At 42.6% G+C, this 11,223-nt stretch overlaps 1 protein-coding gene across 2 annotated transcripts in view; it reads left to right on the top strand.

Annotated features, from left to right (window-relative positions):
- Positions 1 to 1,998: 1,998 nt before the first annotated feature.
- The window catches only part of G3BP1 (G3BP stress granule assembly factor 1), a 32,022-nt gene continuing 22,797 nt past the window's right edge, over positions 1,999 to 11,223 (top strand). Inside the window, exon 1 of one of the 2 annotated variants that reach the window (XM_034779493.1) lies at positions 1,999 to 2,086. The gene's annotated coding sequence lies outside the window, so the exon portion shown is untranslated. The remainder of the gene's footprint in view (positions 2,087 to 11,223) is intronic. The other variant, XM_034779495.1, reaches the window with a different exon arrangement.

Raw genomic sequence — 11,223 nt, 5'->3', positions numbered from 1 at the left:
GGGGGGGGTCTATGGGAACGGCGGGGCTGTAATTCACTCAGGGAGGAGGACGGTGGGGGGAGAGGGGCCGGGGCTCCCGCAGCTTCCTGACCTGCGGGGATCAGAGTGCCCCATGCACACAGGCTGGAGAAGGGGGCTGCCTGCGCTGTCTGTGGGGACAGTAAACCCCGAGCAGTTTGGGCTAGAACCGCAAAACCGTTTCACGAAGCGGTTCCTTTGCTTTGAAAGCCCTTGTGTGTTTGGCATCCTGGATGTGAGCAGAACCTGCCTCTCGCCGTACGGAAAGGAGTGACGCTGTAGAAATGAGTAACCGTTGTTGGAACCGTGGACAATAGTGTTCTCGCGGAAAGCAAACATTTAAAAGGGGGAGGGGGAGTTCAGAGGAGGGACCCAAACAGAAGAAAACGAAACTTCATTGTGTGAGGCTGGATACAAAGCTGCAAGCTTTGTTCTGTGCTTTACGTAGCCTGTGTTTTCTATCAAATATGGAAAATGCCCACATGAGGTAGCTAGGCTGCGGAGTTTCTTCCTGGGTTAAGGTGGCATGGAAAAATACCCACCCGTGGAGAGGATAATACTTGGCATTTGTGTAGCCTTAGTCACCTGTAAATCTCTGCATCATACAAAAGAGGATAAATTTCACCCCTCCTTTGCAGATGGGGTAACACTCTCCTCTCTGGCATTAAATGATTTATCCAAGGTCACACAGCAAGACAATGGTGGAGCTGGGATTAAATGCAGAACTGTGTATAGAATAGTGTGTCTGAAGAGCGCCCAGTCACTTGCGAGGCCCCAGACTGACTTGATTGTGAAAGCCCTACCTGTATTACTGTTCATCACTTTGGATGCCTTCCATAGAGTTAGTTTGTAGGATTGTACTTGGAATTACTGGTATGTGGATGTTATCTGTGTGGTGAGACATCTGCATTAAGCATTATGTATATAATGTATTCCATGTGAAGGAAGTGGCATCTTCCTATATGGATGTGAGGAGTGTTTGCAGCAAACAGCTATGTTTCCAGTCTGCTATTTTGTCAGGCCTATCCTTTCACAGACAAATGACAGCTTTAGGAAATGTAGAGGCTACCAAGCCATTGTAACTTCTAGCTGGTATAAATAAAATCATTTGGAATGTATGTTAGGCCATTATGCACATCTTCTCAGCCGTGTTTCAGCTATTGAGGCTTACTTTCTCCTCTAGAAAATTGCATCTTCTGTACACTAAATCAGTCACTTCACTTATTCATGGGCAAAAGGGGTTAAGAAAACATGCTAGGTTCTCAAATAGGGTTTCAGGGAAGATGAGAGTAGACTGCATATTTGCTGACAGACTTAGATTCTCAGATGTGTATGGCAGTTGTTGACTGTGGTAGAATGTTCACACTTCACATCTTTCAGAAGATACTATGCACTTCTCTAACTTGAAGTAAAATCAAGTCATGACTTGCAGCAAAATGTCTAAAGTGCATCTGCTTGTTCTACCCAGTTACACCTGGATGTCCTATTAAGCTGCAAGTTTCCTTTAAGTAGTTGGATAACTAAAGAGCTGCCTGAAACAGAGCAATACTATTGTGTGTGTGTGTGTGTGTATGTCGGGGGGGGGGGGGATTCATACATCTATGTTCCCAGGTATCAGAGTGCTTTAAACCTTAAAATGTATCCCTCAGATTAATATGCCTTAAGAGCAATTTATAAATATCTTATAACATGTAAGCATGCAAAATATACCCATTTACTTATTTTCCTGTGCTAGAAGATGTTAGAAAATAATAGACTTCAAGTCTCTTGATTAAATCGGTTATCATAAGGACTTAGCTTAGTTGGAAGATGGGGAAACCTTCAGTGTCTGACTTGGCAAATTTACATTAAAACTTAATGTAACCAACTTGGAAGCTAGAAGATGTGGCAAGTATTTTCCCTTTCTTTGCTTCCATGTGTTCTTGACATGCCCAAACTCCCTGGCAAGACATAAATCATTTGGTAATCTTTTGTAGGTGCCCTAATGTGGAATGACATAGCAAAGAACCCTTTGCATACACCCTTTCATGGTCCCTGGGCAGCCACAAAAGCAGCAAAACTAATAAAGGTACAAAAATAGTGTCTTATCGTGTCTGTTAGTGATAAGAGGACATTTTGTTTTTGTATAATAGCCAATTGAGGACTAGTGAACTATCTGTCCATTCTGCTGCAGCCATGGTATCACTTTAGATGGTGACTGGCAAGAATAGTAATGACACAAATTTAAACTTCATCTGTTTTTAAAATCTACTAAAATTTCTGAAAATTAATTTTAAAGTCCATTATTTGTCTAGGAACTGTAGTCATGATGTTCTTATCTGTTTGTTAAAGTACCAAACCAGGCTACAAGCGCTCTCAAGGGAAATAACTAAATTCACTTTAGTCTCAAACTTCCACAAAGGTTCCTAGAAATAATGTGAACTACTTTAAAGACTCACTGTTGAGTTTACCTCCTTTAGCTCAGTGTTATCAAACAGCATTCTTAAGGCTGAAATTTAGACCAAAAAACCTTTTCCTATTAACATTTCAGTTCATGCTGCAGAAAAACACCTCGATGGCTTTAGCACATGTCACCTGCTGAAGATAGTTGAGAACTCTACTGAAAAACATGCTAATTGAGGTTGTGCTTTCCCCTTGCACATTGTGTATACCAAATTATACACAGGAACACTGGTTAAAGAAAGTCCCAGTTTAAAAAACAAACCTGAGGGTTAGTTTCTCAAACTATAGGGATAGTTGTTTGGTTTTTGGCCTTTAACCTTGGTGACTTTGAGCAAGAGCTGCTGAAATTGACACATGACAGGCCCTGTTGGATGAGTTACAAAACACTTGTAAACTAACTGCTGCAGCTTTCCAATGACATAACCCAAGCCTTTTTTGCTGCGTATTTTTAAGTGACATGGCAGGTGGGAAGTTGAAGAGAAGTCAGAAGGTGGATTAAAATGGAGTAGTTCTCCGATCTTATGACAAGTGATGCTGCCTTGTGCATGTACGTGTCAGCTTCTGCTTTCCTTGCACTTTATCTTTGGTGTCATTTATGTAATAAGACTTTTTTCACAAAGTATGGCACACAATGTGTACAGTTATTGACATGCATTTTAATTGACTGGTATTGAAAGTCTTTAGCATTGGATTAAAATATCAGTCAGAATTGTTTCAACTAAAGCTGCTGTGTTGGAAATGTCTCCAGCTGCCCTGACTAGGAAAAGAGAGGTCAGATATTAAACACAAACTATTAAATGAATGCGTCCGATACTACAGGAGGCATTCTCAAACTCTTCTGAATCATACCCCCCCCCCCAACTTTTAAAAATATTTTTGGAGCCACCCTCAATATCCTACACATTTGGAACAACATGCTTAAGATTACCCTTTAAAATCACCCTCTTAACTTTGGTCACTATCTTGTATCTTTGGTCATATCCCACACCACTTTGGTTCCAATTTAATTTATTAGTGCTATTGTGCTAACTATTAGATGAAGGAAAAAACAGTGTTATGCACTGTGAAGTTACCCAGGGTACAATCTGAACTGATGAACAGCTGTCTCTACTCAGTTCTCCAACATGGGGAGCCTTTTACATTGCTTTGCTCTGAGAGCTACCACTCCTGGTCTGCCCAAACAGTCTCTAGCATATTACTCCCAGTTGTATTGTATGGGTGCTATAGCCAGCCCCTCATGAATTACACTGCAGAACAACACTAGGAAAGTCGAAGTCACACACTTCTGGGGAAAGTCTGGGTCTTGTACTATCTAGCTCTCTCCTGGACAATGCATACTCATGTAAAGTCTGTCATTTTATTAATAGAAATGATCTGCACAAATCCAGTTATCCCAAATGGGGTTTCCTAAACATACTGTTTTAAATAAAACAAATTTAATAATTACAGATGGATAGATTTTAAGTGACTACAAGTAAAATGCAACTAATCCCTAACTTAACAAGCAAAGTGAATTCAAAGCAAAGGTCTCTCACTACATTTTTCAGTCTTACTGGCTGAATGTCTTTCAGTCAGAATCACTCCCCCATTCCAGTGCAGCTTCCTTGTTCCTCAGGTCTTGTCAATGCCATGAATAGAGAGAGAAAGGAAGAGAGAATTTGGGGCATCTGCTCTCCCTTGTAGTTCTTTCTCTTCAAGAATCATCCCTAGCTGAGGTCCAGGAGACAATCTGTGATGAGAGCCCCAATCTGTTTTTGTCACAATGTAGATTTCTCTCCCCCTCCTACACCTTCTTTCCTGCCAAAGAACAGCCACTCAACCATGGGATGGTCCACCAGACTCCAATTGACACCTGACTGAGGTGTCGGCCACCGCCTGTCTCCGTGGAGCTGGCCCACGACTGCTCTCCAGACCTGGAACATGTCCCAGCAACATCACAGTAGAATTCCACAACACTTCACACAATGCTGCCATACACATCCCTCCAGGACAACAATGATCACTCTCTCAAATGATCTCACAAAGCACATCCTGCACAAAATTTATCATAATCTTGTAAAAGGGGTGAATATAGGGTACAGACTGTCACACACCCATTTCAAATCTTCTGGAATCCTGTTTTCAAATGGCAAAAACATTTTTTTGCATGTCTAAAGTCATGCCAGCATTGAAGCGAGGACAAGAGCAAGATGGTCAGGATAACCTGCTTTTTTTTAAAGTGTGCATGTTGCCTAACATACTAAAACGATTTTTCCATATGCTTGTCCAATGCTAATTTTGTCAATCTCTCATAGCATTCATACTTAACCCTAACATTTGTATTGCTACTTAGTTCCCTCTTAAAGTGAAATCTGAGGGGTTACTTGTGGTAACAATAAAACAGGACTGAAATAAGACCTGTCTATATTTAGAAGAAGCTGCAATGGCCCAATGAATCCAGATGGAAAAATTGTGGACCTAATGATGAATGATTTTTCTTCTCTTCATTGAGCCATTGAAGCTGCTCTTGCCTGTCAAAACAACTGGTTATTATGGCAATAGCCACTCTCACTTTGGTTGGTTGAGGGAACTGCAGAAAAGGTACAAACACTGAAAAAAGCAGACTTATAGGAGTATTGAAGTACTTAAATTAGCACATGGTACACAGGAAATATTGACTATCTTAATAAACTGATACCTCATGCTTCTAGGCTCAAATATCTTGTGAACTGTCAGGACTAGAAACACTAGAGCAGGGGAGGCAAACTATGGCCTGCGTGCCAGATGTGGCCCATCAGGGCTTTCAGTTCAGCCTATGGAATTGCCAGCCCCATGGCGCAGCAGGGCTCAGGCAGGCTACCTGCCTGCCCAGGCCCTGCGCCGCTCCTGGAAGCGGCTGGCACCACGTCCCTGTGGCCCCTGGAGGCAGAGGGCTCAGTGCATTGCCCTTGCCTGCAGGCACCGCCCCCTGCAGCTCCCATTGGCCTGGAACGGGGATCCACAGTCAATGGGAGCTTTAGGGTTGGTACCCGCAGGTGAAGGCAGAGCATGGTGGAGCTACCTGTTCTGCCCCACCCCACTCCCAGGAGCCACTGCTGGACATGCTGGCCACTTCTGGGGTTTGGCATGGGGCCAGGGCAGGCAGGGAGCCTGCCTTAGTCCTGCTGCTTGCTGGTGCCACCCCGGAGCCACTCGAGGTAAGCAATGCTGGGTCGGAGTCTGCACCCCTAACCCCCTGCCCTGAGCCCCTGCTTCACCCCTCCTGCACCCCAACCCCTTGCCCTGAGCCCCTTCCTGCACACTGCACTCCCTCCTGCACCCTAGCCCTGCATGCAATTTCCCCACCCAGATGTTATACCCGACCAGGGCCGGCTCTGGCTTTTTTGCTGCCCCAAGCAAAACAAAAAACAAAGCTGTGGCGCGGCCAGAGTGGCAAAGCGGGGGCGGGGGGGAGCCAGGGTGCAGGGGGACTCCCTGCGCTGCAGATGTGCCCCAGATAGCGAGGGGAAGGGAGCGGGGGGGAGAGAGAGACGGGGAGTGGCCAGGGCTTCAGCGGAGCGCTCACCACGCGGCCCTCACCGCTGCGCTGCCTGCTGGGAGGGGGGCCGCTGCGGGCGGGGAAGGATGTGGGCTGCCCTGCTGGTCTTGCTGTAGACCTTGCACCGGCTGGGGCAGACAGAGTGCACAGCCCGCTCCCAGCAGGGTGTTCCCCCTCCTCCGCGCTGCCACCTGCTAGAGGGCGGCCGGGGCGGCGAACCCAAAAAAAAAAAAAAAAAAAAGGCCATGCCGCCCCCTTAGAATCTACCTCTCCAAGCACAAGCTTGCTCGTCTGGTGCCTGGAGCCAGCCCTGCACCTGACTGTCATATTAAACTGCAAGTTTACTTTAAGTAAGCTTTAGTTTGCCCACCCCTGCACTAGAGAATCAATACAAGTGGTTTTAGGATCAGTAAACTTCTGCAGGCACTGGTCCAGTACCACAGATCAGAAGTTTCCTATGCCTGAACTAGGACCACCATTTTGGGTGGGGGGGATGGGAGAGGGCATTGTGTCCTAGGATTTTACAAAACCTAATGGTAATTGAAATTTCTATGAATGTTCTGAAGCTATGCATTTCTGTGCATTTAGAAGGCAAGTAGGGTTGGAGATCTGTTTTCATGTTGAGTTTACAGGCAGATGTGCCAGTAAAAACAAACAAACATTACCCAGTAGTGTTTGCAACATGTGGTACAATCTTGTGCTAGTAGCAGGAGAACCTGAAAGTGAAACTGCTTAGTCCATGGTACATCTCATTTTGGACAAAAAGTACTCCTGGGAGAATTTGCCTAAAAATTCTGCATACAGTATTTTAAAATTCTACATATTTTATATATCAAAATAACACAGAATAATGGGGCTCCCGCTGCCAGGCAGGAGTACTGGGGGGAAAAAATAAAATTCTGCAGGAAACATTAATTCTGTGCAAATTATGCATTATGCAGTGGTACAGGATTCCAGCAGGAGTTTAAAAAAACCAAATAAATGGTGAAATAAATTGGGTCTGAATTTTTTTTGTCTAGAATGTAAGTAAAATCAAAACCATCTTCTCTATACCAAGCACTTAATTTTTAACTCGCATGGTGTCCCTTTATTTGACCCCCTTGTATCCAGATCTGCAAGGGTAAATTTTAAAACTTATTACCTTCTGGTGAAAATAATACTAAATAGATTCGTTCTTTTTTGAGACTGGTTCTTGTGTTCACCTGCTGAGTGATGCTTCTTGTTGACTCCAGTAATATAGGGAAGCTAGCTTCCAACCTATTGTACATTGCTCTGAAAAAGTGAAGAACTCTGTGTAGGTTAGTCCTTGTTCTTTCACTGAAATATTATAACCCCCCAATACCCCTAGTATCTCCAGCAGCACTGTATAGCAATGTGGTGTTTGGGCCAGGGTATGAAAAACTTACTAGATGCCTGTTAGGCAGAGAACATTATGAAATGTCATGAGGAAGCTCAGTCAGTTGGGTCCAAGGGCAACATCTTAATGAGAAACCTTGAGCCCTGCTATCCTCAAGTGCTGATAATGGGAGAAAGTTGGGATTTCTACCAAGTTTCTCTCCCTGAGCCCTACTTATGTGGGACTACTTCTTTAATATCTACCTTTAGCTAGTAGGTGTGGTGATAGAGTGAAAGCTGCACCCTCCCATGCTCCTAGCTGCAGGTAGGGTAAGGATTCCCTGCCAAGAGCTTCTCGTCCTCTCTGAGGGGAGCAGGTCTCTGCTACTCTATCTTATCCCTCATATTCTGGAGTTTCTTCTCTTATGAACATCCTCGTGTGCCTGCCTCCATAGCATGAAATTAACATTCTTGATCCACTACTGCTCTGATTCTAAATAGCAGCAACGAAAAGCACTAGTTAGTTTAGCTCTTGCTGGTTGGCAAAACTATGAACAGCAACAGAGGCACTGGATTTTGTCTACAAACTGGCTGACAATGCTCCATCTATTTACTGTTGGTTCGCCTTTGGAAAGGTTTATTCTCAACAATGAGACTAGAAATGTAACTTCTGCAGAATACAAGTCATTTAGGAAGTTTGTGGCTTATTTATTAGTATTGTGTAGAGGCCTGTCTGGAAAGGTTTCCCCTCTGCCATTGGCAAGTGGTGGAGAGAGAGGGAGAGAGAAAAAAATATATATATATTTTTTCCCCCCAAGTATTGGTCTGGGCAATGCTAACTTTAAACTTAATTTTGAGCTGTTTTGCATGTTTTTTACATGTGAACTTTTTAGCATGTCATTGAGCAAAAAAGTTGCATCCCTCTAAAAAAATTTTCTGTGTGGTACAAAGTGGATTTTTCAAGGACTCTTAAAAATGTAGATGTTTTCCTGTCATGATGGTTTGGCTATATTATTTCAACCAGGAAATATGCCTCTGGTTCAGACCTCTGCCCCCCAGCTGCTATAGTACGTCACTCATATATAACGTTTTTCATCAGATTTTCAATGCTCTCTACAAAGGAGGTAAGTTGGGGAAACAGGAGCAGAGAAGTGAAGTGATTTGCCCAGGATCAGCTAGCAGTCAGTGTCAAAGCCTGGAGTAGAACTCAAATCTCCTGAATCCCAGTCAATTGCTCTGTCCAGTAGGCTGTGCTACCACCCTTCCATAAGTTATGTGGCCTCTCTCTACAACAGTGACTAGAGTTTATTGCAGACCTAGTGCATGGCTGGCTGAAATAAGTCAACTTTTTGTTAGGTACAGTTACATTTTGAATTAAAATGTCCTTTAGTAATCATAATCCACTTAATGGTATTAGCACTGTGCACTTTTTAATTACTCTATGCTGGGTTGACTGAGGTTCACCTGCTGCTGTTTTTTTAGGTTTCACAGGAGAAAGTAATGTAACAGTTAAAATACCAGTCACTGTAACTCATTACAAATTCCATTATTCAGGGACAAAAGACCTCACATCAGACATCCCATCACTTAGCTTTGTGCACCTACTTCCGAAGAGATGAGGTTTTTGATTTATTGTATCTTTAGAGGCAATTGGGCACAAACTGCTCTTTCAGCTGCTGCAGTCTGTCGGCTTTACTGTAAACTGACCATGCTTGGAAGGCCAGCATGTACGACTTTCTCACACTCTTCCATACAGTAAAAGTACAAAACAGTGCTATTGTCTATAAACAGGTAACTTCCTATAATGCTTTCTATCTGCCTTTATATAAAGGCTTTCTTTTTCATTTAGGGTTCTTGGCTTTTGAAATTTAATACCTAAATGGTTCACTTTTATAATAATAATAAAAAAGGCTCCCTTTATCTTTGCGAGTACAGTGGCACACCAGAGTTACAAACTGACCAGACAACCACACACCTCATTTGGAACCAGAAGTACACAATTGGGCAACAGCAGAGACCAAAAACAAACACAAAAAAATACAGTACTGTATTAAATGTGAACTACTAAAACAAAAAGGAAAGCAGAATTTTTCTGCATAGTAAGGTTTCAAAGCTGTATTAAGTCAATGTTATGGTTGTTCTTTCAAAAGTTTACAACTGAACATTTTGTTCAGCGTTATGTACATTTCAGAGTTACAAACAACTTCCATTCTCAAAGTGTTTGTGACTGAGGTTCTACTGTAGTTATTCCCCAACTCATGGAAGACAGAACTTTGACATTAATTGCCCATGTTACTGATTTTAACTAATGTGTCAAGTTTTCTGTACCTGAACTTCACTGGGTGCTGGCCCCTACCAGTGCTTGCAGTCTTGATTGTCAACAAAAACTGTTCTTTTAATAGCCTCTTTCCCCAGGTAGTTGAGGGTGAGTTTAGTGGCCTACCCATTCTTTCTGATCTCTTGTAGCTCAGTATTTGTTACCTTTTTAGTGTTTAAATATGCATTTCCTTGAAAAGTTCACATTACTTATTCTACTTCAGAACAAGCTGTCCTAATGATATGCTTCACCAGCTAGGAGACCAATGCTCTGGATTTCACTTAGAGATGCAGGTTTATCCTGCTTGTACCATATTGTCTATCTGATCTGTAGTGTTTGTAACACTATAGTTTTCCACAGGTACCCACTTGTTGCTTCTTCCTCCCCCCCCCCCCCCCCATTTGAGCAAACAAAGCCAAATGGATCCATCTAAAAGATTTTGGGAGCAGAAGCTAACAGAATGGAATATTTATGCTTTCATGAATAGTTATCTATATTTTGTTGTTTAGTCCATTTTCGGGGAAGGTGGGGATTTTCTCTATTAAGTTTCTTTACTATGTTTGCTCTCTTTCATTCATCCCATGGTGGACTCACGTTGGACTGTGATTCTAGTGTAGGCTATTCTACAGTCATATTGACAAATCACTGTTTATACTGAGCCATTCTCACATGAGCAGGTCATTCTCACCTGTTACTTAGCAACCTGGAAAAATCTGAAAATGGCACTTCATTACTGCAGTTGTGATTCCTAATGACTATATCTTAAATATCCAATATCCTGTGTCTTTCAAGTATGGAATAGGGTATACAACTTCTATAAATCTCTGTTACTGTACAGGTTTTTTCTAAGCAATTCTTCAGCTTTCAAAAAGTAGCAATTGATAGAGGTTAAGGAACTACCAACACAGTCAAGAGCTAGGGTATATAGTAACTATAGTCATACCCTGAAGTTTGCAAAAATCCTCACCTGGAGAACCTATTGAGTGCATGGTGCCAGAATGTCCCTTCTATAACCAGATAAGTTTATGGAGGTGTAAAAACTAAAAATGTGTTGTATTTTCTCAAGGCTAGTGTGGGTGTCACTTAAGTGGTGTGACAGTGGTGAGAATCCTTGCACACACCTACGTTGTGGTTACAGAGGCTTGGGACAGCTTTCCTCAGAATTCTGTAAATTTAAAATAAGTCATAAAAATCGGACTGATGTAACGGAGATATCAGATGAGTCTTTATTTTTAAATATGGTAACAGTAGAAGATTGGGAATCAGACTGCTGCAGGATTATTCACTTCATTATTCTGCAAAATCTTCCCATCAAAAGAAACTAATGCTTTGAAGTGATTTGTTATTTTGGTAGATGTTTTCTCTTAGGTTGAAATGTTGGCAAAAAGACATAGTGATGAGTTAGGTGGAAGATAAAGGTACAAGGGGCTGTGAAGGTAGGCTAGTCAGAAAAGACTGTAGCCTGGTCCTGAGGTTTCTAGAAACCATTTCTTCCCCTCTTTGTTTTGATTTCCGCTGTGTAAAGCACCCTTCTGGTAGCACACTTGGTAGTACTAAACACAACAGCAGTCTCCTCAAAAGGGATGTCTGGAAT

Source organism: Trachemys scripta, chromosome 8 (assembly GCF_013100865.1).
Source record: "Trachemys scripta elegans isolate TJP31775 chromosome 8, CAS_Tse_1.0, whole genome shotgun sequence".
Classification (NCBI taxonomy): Eukaryota; Metazoa; Chordata; order Testudines; family Emydidae; genus Trachemys; species Trachemys scripta.
The sequence above is the reverse complement of the archived record's forward strand: the minus strand, read 5'-3'. Positions and strand labels throughout refer to the sequence as shown.